The following is a 17,160-nucleotide window of genomic DNA, read 5'->3' as shown; positions in this document are numbered from 1 at the left end:
ACCCCACTCCCAGGGGGGTTGCTTTGGACAGAGGGATAATCCCAAGAGTGAGACTGGAAAAAAAGTCTGCTCATATTTCAGCCTGCTGAATGGAAGATTGAACTCTTATTTGTCCAAGCCTGCAGGGTGCATAATGAACTACATCATGTTTCTGTTAGGCCAGCAGTATCAGGTAATAGATCAGCTGTGTCAGCAAAACACTAGAGACTTTGGAGGAGAGAGTAGAAGGTAGAGTGAGAACAGAACTGCTGTGATCCTGATATATGTGCGTATGGATCGTGTGTCCCCTAGGAGCAGAGTACAAAACCTCTCTGTAACAGCAAGGGACAGGAGGAATATTTGACCTGACAGTTGAGGAATAACTTGCCGCCTTCAGGTAATCATGAGTTCCCTCCCACGAATGAATAGACGGGCAAGTATATTCCCTGGGTACAGACGTCAGTTCAACGTCTAGTTTTGATTTACATTTGGTTGAGTTGTCAACTAACGTGAATTCAATGTGAAATCAACAAAACATTTCACCATGTCATTGGATTTAGGTTAAAAGTTGGGTAAAAAAATGCGAAATGCCCTGACATTGATGACTTTTTGAAAATCCAATCATCACATTGATTTGCTAGTTGAAATGACGTGGAGACAACGTTGATTCAACCAGTTTTTGCCAGTGGATAATGCCAAAAAATCCCTTAATAAAGGAATTTCTCTTTCATCTCTCCCCCATCTCTCCCTCTCTCACCCCTTCTCTTTTCCTTTTTCTCTCTCTCACCCCTTTTCTCTCTATCTCTCCCTCTCCCTCTCTCTATCTCTCTCTCCCTCTCCCCACTCTCTCTCTCCCTCCATTTCTCTCCCCCTCTCTCTCTCTGAAGGATAATGGCTCATTGTATTGGTCAGCAGAAGAATTAGGTAACACTATCTTGAAGAAACTTGTGGATTGTGTTTATGGAATGGATACTCACTGCCAGTAAAATAATGTTGTAAACTGTATAAATAAAATGAACCAAAAGGGACACTGAACTGATGGTCATTCAGTTGTAGATTTCCAAGCAGTCAACACGATACAGTTAGTTATTTTGGGCCTTATATGGGGCTAATGTGTGACTTCAGCTCTCCCTCTGCTGGTAGCTGTAGGACATTATTACTGGGATAGTTAATTATCTTCACTGTATAGGCCTATACTGGTTAGCAGATGCTTTTACCAAAAGCGACATACAGTACAGTGAGTACATACGTTGTAGTATTAGTATGTTGTCATTTTAGTATGTGATCCCTGCATGGACTACAGACAATCAAAGACTACAAAAGGAAAAGTACATCACTGGGGCCAAGCTTCCTGCCATCCAGGACCACTATACCAGGCGGTGTCAGAGGAAGGCCCTAAAAATTGTCAAAGCCTCCAGCCACCCTTGTCATAGACTGTTCTCTCTGCTACCGCATGGCGAGTGGTGCCGGAGCACCAAGTCTAGGTCCAAAACTCTTCTTAACAGCTTCTACCCCCAAGCCATAATACTCCTGAACAGCTAATCAAAGGGCTACCCAGACCTCTCTTTTACGCTGCTGCTACTTAAATGAGTAAAACATTTCAACGTGTTAACCCTCGCAAGGCTGCCGGCCCAGACGGCATCCATAGCAGCGTCCTCAGAGCATGCGCAGACCAGCTGGCTGGTGTGTTTACGGACATATTCAATCTCTCCCTATCCCAGTCTGCTGTCCCCACATGCCCAGACGGCATCCATAGCAGCGTCCTCAGAGCATGCGCAGACCAGCTGGCTGGTGTGTTTACGGACATATTCAATCTCTCCCTATCCCAGTCTGCTGTTCCCACATGCTTCAAGATGGCCACCATTGTTCCTGTACCCAAGAATGCAAAGGTAACTGAACTTAATGACTATCGCCCCGTGGCACTTACCTCTGTCATCATGAAGTGCTTTGAGAGACTAGTCAGGGATCGTATCACCTCTACCTTACCTGCCACCCTAAACCCACTTAAATTTACTTACCGCCCCAGTAGATCCACAGACGATGCAATCGCCATCACTCTGCACACTGCCCTATCCCATCTGGACACGAGAAATACCTATGTAAGAATGCTGTTTATTGACCATAGCTCAGCATTGAACACCATAGTACCCTCCAAGCTCATCATTAAGCTCGAGGCCCTGGGTCTGAGCCCTGTGCTGTGCAACTGGGTCCTGGACTTCCTGACGGGCCGCCCCAGGTGGTGAAGGTAGGAAACATCACCTACTCTGCTGATCCTCAACACTGGGCCCCACAAGGGTGTGTTCTCAGCACCCTCCTGTACTCCCTCGCCTCCAATTCAATCATCAAGTCTGCAGACGACACTACAGTAGTAGGCCTGATTACCAACAATGACGAGACAGCCTACAGGGAGGAGGTGAGGGCTCTGGGAGTGTGGTGCCAGAAAAATAACCTCTCACTCAACGTCAACAAAACTAAGGAGATGATTGTGGACTTCAGGAAACAGCAGAGGGGGCACCCCCCTATCTACATTGACGGGACCGCAGTGGAGAAGGTGGAAAGCCTCAAGTTCCTTGGCGTACGCATCACTGACAAACTGAAATGGACCACCTACACAGACAGTGTGGTGAAGAAGGCACAACAGAGCCTCCAATATCAGGAGGCTAAAGAAATTTCTCTCACAAAACCTCACAAACTTTTACCAATGCACATTTGAAAGCATCCTGTCGGGCTGTATCACCGCCTGGTAAGGCAACTGCCCCGCCCACAACCGCAAGGCTCTCCAGAGGGTTGTGCAGTCTGCCCAACGCATTACCGGGGGCAGCCTACCCACCCTCCAGGACATCTACAGCACCCGATGTCACAGGAAGGCCAAAAAGATCCTCAAGGACATCAACCACCCGAGCCAATGCCTGTTCACCCCGCTATCATCCAGAAGGCGCGGTCAGTACAGGTGCATCAAAGCTGGGACTGAGAGACTGAAAAACAGCTTCTATCTCAAGGCCATCAGAATGTTAAACAGCTATCACTAGCACATTAGAGGCTGCTGCCTACAGGCATAGACTACACATCACTGGTCACTTTAAGGAATGAAACACTAGTCACTTGAATAAGGTTTACATATCTGGCATTACTCATCTCATATGTATATACTGTATTCTATACTATTCTACAGTATCTTAATAATGTTTACATATCTTGCATTACTCATCTCATATGTATATACTGTATTCTATACTATTCTACAGCATCTTAGTCACTTAATAATGTTTACATATCTTGCATTACTCATCTCATATGTATATACTGTATTCTATACTATTCTACTGCATCTTAGTCCATTCCGCTCTGACATCACTCGTCCATATACATGTATGTATAAAGTCTTAATTCATTCCTATTTAGATTTGTGTGTATATGTTGTATAATTTGTTAGCACAAGACACACATGCATTTTGGCACCCACGCAATAACATCTGCTAATCACGTGTATGTGAGCAATACAATTTGATTTGATTTGAACCCACAATCATGGCGATGCTATCCAGCTGAGTTGTGCTCTTAACCAACTGAGTCACACAGGATCAGTACATTATGGAGGCAGTGTTGAGTAACCTTTTCTAAGCTAAGAAGGTGATATCCATGGAGAATGAAACCTGGGGCAAAAGATACAATCTGCCAAATGTAATAGGCCTCCAAGTTGTATGACTTGTAACACTATGCCTGCAGGGGATGAATGGTAATTAAAACTTCCCATTCTAGTGTGGGGTGGGAAAGAGCAAAATCAGACAGTTATATGCCCCAAATGGTACCCTATTCCCTATATAGAGTGCACTACTTTTGGGACCCGGTCAAAGTAGTGCACTATATAGGGAATAGGGTGCCATTTGAAGTGCTGCCAGCAGCGTCATCTATCAGACCGTTGCTCTTCCATCCAGGCCAGGGCAGGAGTCAAGAGAGGTGAGATGCTGTCGGACATTTACACCAACATTTGATCCTCCAATTGGAAACAGATCGAGGGGCTTCTCGTTTTCTCCTGGACTCCAGATTGGGTGTGGGATTCCAAGACAAACTGGCTGCCACTGCTCTCTGGCGCCCCTCCATCCCTGTGGGCAAGCTTGGCACTCGCCTCGCACTCCTCTGCCAACACTCATCCGCCTGCCCCAGCCATTTCTCTCTCTCTCTCTCTCTCTCTCTCTCTCTCTCTCTCTCTCTCTCTCTCTCTCTCTCTCTCTCTCTCTCTCTCTCTCTCTCTCTCTCTCTCTCTCTCTCTCTCCCTCTCTCTCTCTTAGAGGAGAGAGCCATGCATATTCACGGAATGCTTCATTTTGTATTCTAGCCCAGATTTGTCTGAAAACCCCAAATGCTTAAATGGAAACAGTCCTCCTGAGTTGAGTGTGGTTTTGGAGAGGGTTGGCTTTGGTCGGGATTGAAATACTCTCAAATGAGGTGTGGAGGGGTGACCCTGATATATATTCCCGTTAAGTACTTTCTTCCTTATAGATTTCAACCCCTTTGACAATTTCTTTACTAGTGACATTATAACGTATTCTACAGTGGGTCTGTAGCAGAGAATATCTACCTTTTTATTTGAAGTGCCATTTGTGTTAGTGTTACAATAGGCAGATGCTATTAACTCAGTTACATATTGTGTAATTTTGATAAAATTATTGACACATTTACAGATTAAAAGTCTATCAAATGCAGAAATCCTACGGCAAGTTTTTGTTTTGCACGGCAAGGAATGAAAAAATACAATAAGCTAGTTGTTGAATATCGAAAAATGTCTCTCTGATTGGTGTTACAGAAAGGTGAATTCATAATGTAACAACTGTGAGGACTGCATTAGTACTGCAGTAGTTCTGTCCCTTTCTAAAAAATATATGCTCAATCAAGCAAATAGTATTCGTCACTCTCCACAAGAGGGAGCCATCATACAACTCTATGACAAATGTCAAATGAAACCTTTCCAACAGTACTGTAATCCAGTTAGAAAGAATATAAGGCCAGTCTGAGGGGTCATATTGGTGTGTAGAACAACCGTTCAGACTCTACAGACGTTTTTGAGAAACAACTGATTTTCGAGATGTCTCCTGGGCTGACAAACACCTCTGTAGCTCTGCCACCTTTCCACTGGTTGTCAGTAGTTACCACAGCCACAAAGTCAAAATTGGCTATGTTGTAAAAAGTCATGAACACAAAAATGGAAGGTTAGTCATGAGCTTATCAGTGTGGTTAAAGTTAGGGTTCAGGTAAGGGTTAGGTTTAAAACCAGATTTTAAGAAGATACATTATAGAAATATGCGGGTTTAAGCCATAATTATGACCTTGTGGCTGTGGTAACTAGTGACAACCCTTTCCAAGGCCGATATCGGTGGATGTGGTGGATTGAGACGCAGCCCATGTTAAAAAAACAGATCTCTCTAGCTTAAACAGACATATTTTGATGGGGATTTTTATTACTTATTTATTACGCCTCGAGCAGAGCATGGGGGGGGGGGGGGCTCAAGTGGAGACATATTTGAATTTTTTTTAAATGCTCACGAGGCCCCTTGATGATGTGAGGCCTGAGGTATTTGCCTCTTCTGCTTAATGGTAAGTCCTCCGGTGAGTATAGTACAAAGACATCTCCCAGAGGAATCATACACTGTTAATAAATACTATACCCTTTTAAGAGATGGTCAAAAGAGAGGGGAGTGCTTGTGAAAATGTATAGTCAGGGCCCTATGCTGCTTTAAGGATACATGGTGGAGGAAGGGGAGGACCAACGGTCGTTGTTTATTCATCCATGGATCAGCATGTGTAGACGGATGTGTGCCTAGTTACCTCCAGTTCCAAGTGTCCCTTTGATAGGTGGTATGTTTAACTGAACCTCATTGATCTGTTGATGCCTGTATAGATATTGTGGTTTCCTTATGTCCTGTGTGCTCTCTACTGTGTTTCAGCTGGCTATAGCGGTTCTGTATGAGGCCTATAAGAAGAGCAGTTCATTAATGGTTGTTTAGTCACACTTCATGGCCTGCACTTTGTCAGGGTTCACAGAGTAAATTAGGTCCAGAATTGATCCCAGAACGGTGATTCCTTTAATCAATTGATTCAACATTGAAGGCTGTCATATTCATTTGAAAGCGTAATTCAGTTAGCACCTAAAATCACAGGGATTGACACGAGAGGGGTTTAACAATTTACCATCATCTGAGTTAAACAAATAAAATATATTAATTTCATAGCATGCATCAGCTATTCTTGCAGTAAGATGCTCCTGTGTGTTGTGCGTTTAGCTCTGCCTGACCTTTAATACACCAATAATGTCTGTATTTCAAGGGACACACTGTTGATTGGGAAAGAGCACCCTCTGTCACGCTCAAGAGCCGGGGATTTCACGGTCTGCTTCAGGACATCGAACTGACATCTGTGCCCAGTGGGTGATTTGTCTTCTTTTAATTAACGTACAACAGAGCAAGAGCACTGACTGTAGGCATCCAGCAGGTGAGTTCAGAGGGACACTGTGTACTACATGACGGAACAAGGCCAGAGGGCTTATATACTATTATAAACTGGGTGGTTTGAGCCTTGAATGCTGATTGGCTGACACCCGTGGTATATCAGACCGTATACCATGGGTAAGACAAAACATACATTTTCACTGCTCTAATTACGTTGATAACCAGTTTATAATAGCAATAAGGTACCTCGGGGGACTGTGGTATATTGGCCATATACCATACCCCCTTGGGCCTTATTGCTTAAATACACCTTGGATCTCCTCTCCTTTTCAACCCTTCAGCATAGGGGACAGGGAAATATCTCTATTGCCTGCTCCCAATTTCACAGGGGCCTGCCCACTTACCACTCTGGGGAATGTCCAGCTGACAGACAGACAGCCGCTGAGAAAAGGCACTGGGGTAAGTTGATGGAAACATGCTGATGGAAACAAATGATGGCGGCCGCGAGTACAGTTATCCAACTTGTATCACTCACATGACCTATAGTAGAGGACTCTAAATTGAGAAATCAATTCAAATCTAAACGTATTTGTCACATGCTTCGTAAACAACAGGTGTAGACTAACAGTGAAATGCTTACTTTTACAGTATGTGAAAATTGTTTTTCCACATACTGTAAAAGTGCCATTTACCAATATTGTTTAAATATTGTTTAAGTAAACAGGAAGTCAAGAACAAACTTGTGTGACCTCCCACTGATTGTTTCCTTAACCCACCATGCCATGCTTATCAAACAATATAGATCACATAGACCCCACACAGCTTTCAGCACGATTCATGTTTCCACTGATGCTGTGCCTGACATGGAAGATGTCTGTGGGTGTCTAACCTGAGCTTTGGACCGTGAATTTCAGTTAACCTTCAGTGCACTAAATAACTACAGTAGCATGCGATGGGTGTACACACACACACACACACTCACGCGCACACACACACACACACACACACACACACACACACACACACACACACACACACACACACACACACACACACACACACACACACACACACACACACACACACACGACACACACACACACACACACACACACACACACACACACACACACACACACACACACACACACACACACACACACACATGCAAGGCAGGGCAGCAACAGCATATATCTTGGTCGGCCAGAGTTAGAATCCTGCAGGCCTGATTATAATGGTAGACCACTGTTCTGTTTCGCCCTCCTGTGTTATGACGTAACACTGGGGCTTAAACACTAGCGTGATTAATGAGTCTCCACAGACAGAGCCAGAGTCCAGTTAAACAGGTCCATGTTGTGCAGGGTGGAGCTGAACTAGCGTGTCTTTTCTAATGAATCAAGATGCTGAAGTGTAGTCCATCTGCTTCTACTCTGTTTGACTCCCAATAGGCACCCTATTCTCTACATATAGGGAATAGGTTACCATCAATCATTTTACCATCAATTGGAGTGTGCCTTCACGTCAGTCTTTGGTTCTCATAAATATGCTGATTATTCCTATAAACATATACAATTCTCTAAAGTATTGAATCACATAGTACACAGCGAATAAAAACCCTTCTGTTGGTGGACCTCAAAAGCAATGTTAAAAATTAACTGCATCCCAAATAGCTCCCTAATTCTCTTTACAGTGGACCACTTTTGAGCAGTAGTACCTTCTGGTCAAAAGTAGTGCAATATATAGGGAATAGGATGCCAATTGGGATCATCAAAATCAAATCAAATGTATTTATATAGCCCTTCTTACATCAGCTGATATCTCAAAGTGCTGTACAGAAATCCAGCCTAAAACCCCAAACAGCAAGCAATGCAGGTGTAGAAGCACGGTGGCTAGGAAAAACTCCCTAGAAAGGCCAAAACCTAGGAAGAAACCTAGAGAGGAACCAGGCTATGAGGGGTGGCCAGTCCTCTTCTGGCTGTGCCGGGTGGACATTATAACAGAACATGGCCAAGATGTTAAACTGTTCATAAATGACCAGCATGGTCAAATAATAATAATCACAGTAGTTGTCGAGGGTGCAGCAAGTCAGCACCTCAGGAGTATATGTCAGTTGGCTTTTCATAGCCGATCATTATGAGTATCTCTACCGCTCCTGCGGTCTCTAGAGAGTTGAAAACAGCAGGTCTGGGACAGGTAGCAAGTCCGGTGAACAGGTCAGGGTTCCATAGCCGCAGGCAGAACAGTTTAAACTGGAGCAGCAGTTTGCAATGCATCCATTGAGTTAGTGTAGGTTTATTCACAATGAAACATGTCATTCATCAACTAATCAATAGATACAAATCACCTGCAGCATTTGATGACAATTCAAGCCATAACTCAACCAATAAATAGCATGCATGACTTTTAGGCAGAATGCGATGTTCTGGTGACATACATAAAATGAGACTGAAAGGTGTCAGAGACACATACTCTCTTTTCGTGTCTTTACAAGCTGTCACATATTATCACCCTCAATTCTTTATTGCCTATTCAGACAGGCCTCCCAGAATATGGAGAACAGGGGGAGGGGTGGAAAATAGAGTACCGCTTTCCCAGATCGCTTTGTCTGAAATTATTTCAGCATGCGTTTGATTTCGCAGTGAATGAATGCCAAGTAATCTTGTTTTTCTTCTCCTCCTACGTGTCTTTGAAGGGACTGTGCCACCAAATGCCTGAAGACCTGTCACAATGCTAAGTATGACCTTGTGCTGCCTCTCAGCTGCTGCTGTAGGACCTTGTGTTGTCGCTCAGCTGCTGCTGTTGCTGCTTACAGTAAGAGTTGGAGGCTGGTAGAAGTGTGTGTGTGTGTGTGTGTGTGTGTGTGTGTGTGTGTGTGTGTGTGTGTGTGTGTGTGTGTGTGTGTGTGTGTGTGTGTGTGTGTGTGTGTGTGTGTGTGTGTGTGTGTGTGTGTGTGTGTGCGTGCGTGCGTGCGTGCGTGCGTGCGTGCGTGCGTGCGTGCGTGCGTGCGTGCGTGCATCTACATATCTCTGTGCGTGACTGACTATATGCGTGCGTTTGTTCGCTCATACTGGCAGCTGCTCAGGCAACGTACAGCTTAATTCAGAAGTGTCCTAGAGCAGTGTAAAGGATGGACACTGGACCAGGTGTGCTTCTGTGCATGAAAGTGTTTCAGCATATTTATGTATGAATACCTATTTTTAGCCTTAACTTTCTCTCATGTAAGATGCTGAACAACCTTTGAGGTTGTTGTAATTCAATGTATTAAATGACAGGCAGCACCAGAGTCGTATAAATGGAGAGTTGCGCTTTCTATCTGAACGTTCCAAGAGCGCCACTTTCTCCTCCATTGCCGTTGCTAAGTGATAATTGACGCTTCGGCGTTGTGCTGTTTATTTCTGATATTTTTCAAAACCAATGAAGACGCCCAGTCTAAACAGATATGCAATTTGTTGATACCAAAACACAGCACAGACTTGGATACACCTTATTTCGCGGTTCAATAAAAACGTCTGTTAGATTCGCTATTCTGTTTTGCTTGTTTACAGCAGGTCATTTGATAGGGAATTGTCACAGCCGCTCTCGTATTGTTACATCACCAACATTTCAAGAACAAAGGCACGAACATGGCGTCCGTTCTAAAACCTGGCCGAACTCTCTTAATATATGGCTCTAGGCAGCACTATTGGTTCCTTAGCGAAGTACCCTGTGCTAATGTGACCCATTAAAGCGACATTAGTCAATGCATTCTGTTTATACACTATATCTGTGGAATTTGCTAACTTGTAAGGACGGTTTTAAGTCCGGGAATTAAGTTGAGTCCGGGAAACTGGCCTGTTCTCACACGTCCCTCGACTGAGTGCACCACGGTGACCCAATAAAACGCATGGCTTTTGTTTGACCCAGCTTGGGGAGAAATGGAAAGTAAAACAGACAGAGGTTGCAATAGTGGTCTTGAGTACATAACCTTGGGCTACACAGCCTACGCAGGGCTGGCAGCAGCACGCATTCACAAAGCCCTAGTAATGAAGGGGCTTGGCGCTTCATACTATACAGTGAGCTACCTACCCCCATGACTAAATCGATCCCCTGGGAGCAGGAGAGAGGATAGAAGAGCGAAGCAGGGTATTGCTGAGGCATCTGAAACAGCATAGCCAGAGATGGGTTAGGCCAGACTGGTTCATCTACCAGCGGGCAGAGGAAGCAGAGGCTCCCGCATCACCAGTGACTACACAAAGACAGTGGTCTGGGGAAGTCATAGCTGTAGACTGTATAGGGAATGACATGCTACAGCTCTCTCCATTTCATCCAGAAACCGACTGGCCATAGGGCAGTATGGGCAAATGCCAGATGGGCTGGTCCATTTTTAACATAGTGAGCTGGTCTAAATTGGGAGGTTTTGCCATAAAAATATTTGTTATACAGAATTATCATTGACTAATAATGGGGGCCTCGAGGAAAAAGATGAGCCATTGTGTTAGAAATGCCCATGCTGATTTCTGGTCCCAGAAACTCCTCTTCAAGGAAATATTGTGTTTTATTTAAATCAAATAAAGCTAATACAGCATATATTAAATTCCCAGGGTGATTATCCCTGTTCAAAACTATTCTGTAGGATGAGATTGACAATGAAGGTTTAATTAAATAACATGGTACTTAAAAATATTATAATATGTGCAACAACACATTGTCATTCCATTGCAAAGTGAAGAGTAATTGCAAAATATACTACTTTGATTATCCATACAATTTAAATCAAGAGAATTCTCAAGAAAGGGCTTAATAATAAAAACCAGCAGGCGGGCATAAGAGAGTGAGTGTGTCCAGCCATCTTTATCCTTCACCCACTAAGTATTTCTGTCCATTGGCCAAGGAGCTCTGTGTGGAATATAAATTAGCTGTCCTACATTGATTTAGTAATCTAATGGAAAAGACCGAAAGGGAGGGAACTGAAGCTGGAATCGGGATATGATCCGCCTCACTGGTCAACACTGGTGTATTGTGCTCTCGGTGAAAGCTATCCGTATCTGAGAGTCACTGGTCTGAAAACTCTTAGAAAAAAAGGTGCTATCTAGAACCTTCTCCTTCTTCTTCGGCTGCCCCCGTAGAATAACCCTTTGAAGAAACCTTGTTGGTTCTAGGTAGAACCCTTTTGGTTCCAAGCATAACCGTTTTGGATTCCATGTAGAACCCTCTGTGGAAATGGTTCTACGTGGAACCCAAAACGGTTATACTTGGAACCACAATGGTTCTACCTGGAACCAAAAAGGGTTTTTACCTGGAACCAAAAAGGGTTCTCCTATGGGGACAGCTGAATAACCCTTTTGGAACCCTTTTTTCTAAGCGTGAAGGCGACATGACACACTTCACTATCAGACCTCAGATCCCCTCATTCTCCGGGCATCTAGGGGAATGAGGATGCATCCCAAATGGCACTCTATTCCCATACTAGGATGTGTCCCAAATGGCAGAATATTCCCTATATAATGCACTACTTTTGACTAGAGCCCAAAAGGGAATAGGGTGCCATTTGGGATGCAACTCTAGAATCAAGAACCCCCTTTTCTGGATCTGAATTTTTGAAGGAGTGTGAAAGAACCATTGACTTTCATGGTCACTCAACCTTTTAATAATGTTTGTGTGTTGAGAAATGAAATGACATACAATATGATTGATGGCTGCATCCTGCGTGTCACATAAACAAGGAAACACTATCTAAAAACATACCAAGAAGAGAGGCCGTTTCTACATAAAGGAGTGAATTTGCCATGCTGGAGGTAAGCGCTTCAAGGTCAAATGCGAAGTGAGTCATTCACTGATGTATGAGATGTGAAGTGATTTTGACTGCATCCAGGCGGACCTTTAGTTGAAGGAATAAGGGCAAAAGTTGATGTTTATAAAACCTACTGGCCATATTCCCCTGTTACTGCATCAGTAGAACTCATATTTTACCTGTCATGCACTGTCACTTATCTCACTGTCAAGCTATTCCCAAAGTCTTGCCTCCCCCTTCTCTCTCTCGCTCAGGCTCTCTCTGTCTCTCTTCATTCGCTCTTTTAGCGAAGGTGGGGGAGGGAATACACGTGCCTCCTATATTTGGTTCATAATGTCACTTTGTTATGGTTATGTCAACACAGTTTGTTTTGTCCATTCTTGATATATTTCTTAGAGATTAAAAAAAAAAAATAATACTATTCAGCTGACATTCAAACAGACATAACACAATTTACCAAGGCAAATGGAACAATGATTTTCCAATAAAATCTAACGCTATTCGTTGGTAGGGAGCTGAATATTTGACATGATCTGTACCCCCTCCTGAGAACTCAGGGCTGCTGGTGCTAAAGGGAATATCACAAACAAATATGGAGGTTGCTGTGATTTTTTGATATAATGAGTGTTGGCGCTCCTCTGGGCTACAATATTATCGGTAAAAGTGTAGGAAGAGAAAGAGCGTGATTCTCACAGCCTAAACTTGAGAATATCTGAGCTGGGCAAAAAAATGCTAATACTGAGATAAAGGAATGAGATGCCCGCACACATAATATTGCTGTGCTCGAAAGTGTTTGATTCCTGCACCCAAATCTACAAAAAACACCTAGGTCCTCCTCGTGCAGTCTCTCCTCAACGTAAAACAAACAGTATTCATAAAAAAAGGAGGCTAAAGACCAACCGAAAATGCCTAGTAACCCATAAACACCTTATCTTATGAACTACTATTACGATCCGAGAGAAGTACAGATGATTTTCCTTTTTCATATAAAACACACAGTGTTGGAAGACAGAATTTCTGTCCAGGCAGAGTCCTACAGCTGGGATTCTTTCCCTTCCTCTCAGGGTTACAGTGAGTTGGGTGGCAATGGTTGCCACGGGCTACTAGGCAGGGATTCACTCCTTTTGTGTGGTCATTCATGCAAAAATGGCATAAGCCAAAACAGTGTGTCAGACTCAGCCACACAGAGCAACTCGGGATATTTTTGAGCAGAGCCCTGGTCAAAAGTAGTGCACTATAAAGGGAATAAGGTGCCATTTGGGACATATACATGGATTCAGGGAAGCCCTTTGTGTATTTTGTATGGTAGTTTCCTCAAGGAACCACATAATGGTTGTATTTAATTAAATTTGGCGGCTGGGGATGTCCCGTATGACACTTTAACAATATGTATTATGCCAGTGTGGATGTGAATGTGTTGGATTTGAATGGGTTGGTAATCTTGTGATGTCTGAATGTGAATGTGTTGGTAATCTTTGCACCTACAGATGTCAGATCTTAACTTGATCACACTTTTGTTGCAGAAAATTTTCCTGATGCATCAGGAAATTCAAATGAGCCTCTTGAGTGGCTGAAAATTAGCACTTATTTTTCTCTCCATGCTGGGGCAGTCGAGTTATTGGGATTAAGGCTTGCTATCAAAATTATGTTCTCTCTCGCTCGCTCAAACGCTATTCCTAGGTCCTATTACTAAAACATTCAAATATACAAAAATGTATCTGAAATGCAGCCATAAACATCAACAACCATAGTTTTATATAGCTCAATAGCACAATATTGATATTGGTCTCCACTATACTACGACATACAAGTGTCTGGTTTATCCTAAGGTTACGAATAAACTCAACATTGATAGAAAGAGGAGGATAGGGAAGCGCTACTAAGGTAAACAGTAGTACATTTTGGTAGACAGAAGGTGCTCTTTGGTAAAAGGGGTGAATTGGTCATCAAAAAGAAAGGAGGACCAAGGCACTCTTCATATAATTAATTAAAATACCTTTATTTGTGTGGCATGTTCAATGGAGAGAGAAAAAAATTATCTGACGCGTTTCGGCTGCATGGCCTTCGTCAGGGAGTACAAATAAATAATAATACTGCAATGTCCTCTTTTGAACAGCTTTTCCAATCAGCTCTAGTTTGAAGAGGGAGGGGTTAAGAATTTGATTGGACACACCTAGTAAACAATACTATACACATTAAAAAGTGAAATACTGTAGATATTTTATCAAAAAAATTTAACTCCAAGCTAGAAGTATCAGAACTCCAAGAAAGGTAAGTCTAACCTTAAATATGACTGGGAGAAGTGTCAAGAATAAGAAAGCAATATATTCCGTAGTACACTAGAACACAGCAAACATGGACAACAACATTCTAAACATAGCTGAGGGCAATTGAGCAAAATGTCCACTAGATGACAGCAAATGGACCTATCACGACCCTATAGGAAGGGTGAGAAATCCATATCTTCATTTAAACCAGGGTATTTAGTGGCCTGTAGTTTGTAAATCCAAAAACTTTCCCTTTGGTTTAATTGTTTAAGACGGTCCCCTTTTCTAATAGAGGCCGGAACATGATCAATACCCATAGCTTGTAGGGAGGCAGGATTGCCATGATGTAAGGACTTAATAGTGCCTTGCCATGGGGTAGTCTTCATTGCCTACCCGTATGGCATTCTTGTGTTCTGCTAAGCGGTCTTGAAGGCGTCTCTTTGTCCGTCTAATGTAGAACACCTTGCACTGTGGACATTCCAATCTGTAGATGAGTGGTATTCCCATGAGTGGTTTTGCAGTTAATGAAATGCTTGACGTAATACTCAATTTTAGAAGCTGTGTCAAGAAAATACATTTCCTGTTAAATATTTCTGCAATGGTTGCACTGGTTACATTTAAAAGAGCCCCTGGGTTTGTGGTCAAGCCAAGTTTTTTGAGAGTCACCAGGAAGATAGCTATGGACTAATTTGTCATTTAGGGTAGGACATCTTTTAAAGCTTATGATTGGTGGCTCAGGGAAGACTTGACATAGTAGCGTATCACTTTGGATGATTCCCCAATTATTTTGAATGATTCTTTTAATATTCTCTGCTTCAATGCTGTATTTTGTAACAAAGTACACTCTCTCTGATGTATCACAAGGCACTCCCCTTCGCAACAAATTCTCTCTGTCAAGTAGTCCGGCCCTTACACGTGCATCTTTCAGGACCTGAGCCAATTCAGCAGATTTGACACTGTAGTCTGTTTCCTGATAGCAAATTCTGTGGACTCTTTGGAATTGGCCATATGGAATGTTCTCTTTTAGCCTTTTGGTTTGAAAGCTGTCTGCCCTCAGAATGGTATTCCCATCTGTAGGCTTCCTAAAGATTGATGTGTGCAAACAACCTTCGTCATTTTTACTGATGTCGAGGTCCAAAAAAATGAATGTTATTTGTTCAACACATCTGTGGTATCTTGAAGATAGGCTGGGGGTTTCGTCAGAAAAGGCTTAATAAAGTAATCAATGTAAAGTAATCTGAGTTTCATTACCACTAATGACTGGTCTGCCTTGGGCGTTTTCAAGATTCTTGTGGACTTTTGGAAGAAGATAAAAAGACGCCATACGCGGACTGCCATTGAAAATAAAGTTGAACTCATTGTCTGAAACGTAGCCATTCTCCTTAGCTTCTGCGAGGATCCCTTTCTATTCCATTTTTAGGTCCTCTGTAGGGTTGAAGGTAAGAGATTGGTAGAATTCATCATTATCTAATTGACGGTAGGCTTCTGTCACATATTTGTCTTTACTCCACACTACTGTAGTGCCACCTTTGTCTGCTTTTTTAACCCCAATCCGTTCATTTTTGGACAATGATTCAACTGCATCCCTCTCTGTCTTAGAAAGATTACGTTGTGTTACGTTGGAGTCAATTTTACCCTTAAAAAGATTCTCCACATCAAAATTCACCTTCTTGGCAAATGTATTTAGTGTGGCACAGAAACTACCTGACCTGAGACACTGGTGTCTGTACTCAAAACTCGAAAACACAAAATTGAATTCAATCGTGGCCTGGGTGGGTCTAGCAGTTAGGGCCGCTGCCTGCAGCACGCATATATAGCTACATTTTCACACTAGATTTGTCGTTGGTAAACAAGGAAATATTTAATTTTGATTGTACGGAATGGTTGTCAAATTGATAAATCGCCATTAGTCTGTTCAAAAAGGGCTAAATTGATGCGATGACGCTACCAACCTGAGGGCAAACATATCTTAAGTGAGCAGCAATGAGGTGACCAATAATGGTTGCAATTAAGATCAGCTTGCGGGTGAATTTAGCGAGTATTGATGGTTAACGAGACATGAGCTGGCAGAATGTCTAGGCCGGACGTCAAAATTGGCATGTCCCAATCCCATGTACCCTTTGCCGGGGAGGCGATCCCATAAAAAAATCTGAATTAATGGCAGACAGAAGTCCCCGCTTGGGTAAAGTTTCCAGAAAAATAAGGAATAACTTTGCAAAATGTAAGTATAACATTTATTTATGCAGATTAATAAAAGTAGTTGTGAGCAGTGAGGTTAATTTCCCCCCCCCCCCCTTGTCTTTTTCCAGATTGAAGTACATCCCACCCTGACAGGAAAATTTGGCACAGAACAAATGACTGGGAAGATTTTAATTTAGCGGACATTTGAGATATGTACCAATCATCGATATGCATTAGATGCGTAACACATTAGGGTGTCCACACACGCAGCCAGCGCCATCAATAAATGAGGGATATTCGCCAAATGAGCCACATAAGTCCTTAAAAAATATTTTTTATAAAGATAATCATTATATTGTTAGATTAAACAAGATTATAGATTATATTGTTAATCTAACAATATAATGATTATCTTTATAAAAAATATTTGAATCGAAAAATAACGAATTAGCCTCCTTCCGTATGCCTATATCTGTACAGCAGACGCAGTAGTCTATCTGACAATAATAAAGAAATGCAT

Source organism: Salvelinus fontinalis, chromosome 4 (assembly GCF_029448725.1).
Source record: "Salvelinus fontinalis isolate EN_2023a chromosome 4, ASM2944872v1, whole genome shotgun sequence".
Lineage (NCBI taxonomy): Eukaryota > Metazoa > Chordata > Actinopteri > Salmoniformes > Salmonidae > Salvelinus > Salvelinus fontinalis.
The sequence above is the reverse complement of the archived record's forward strand: the minus strand, read 5'-3'. Positions refer to the sequence as shown.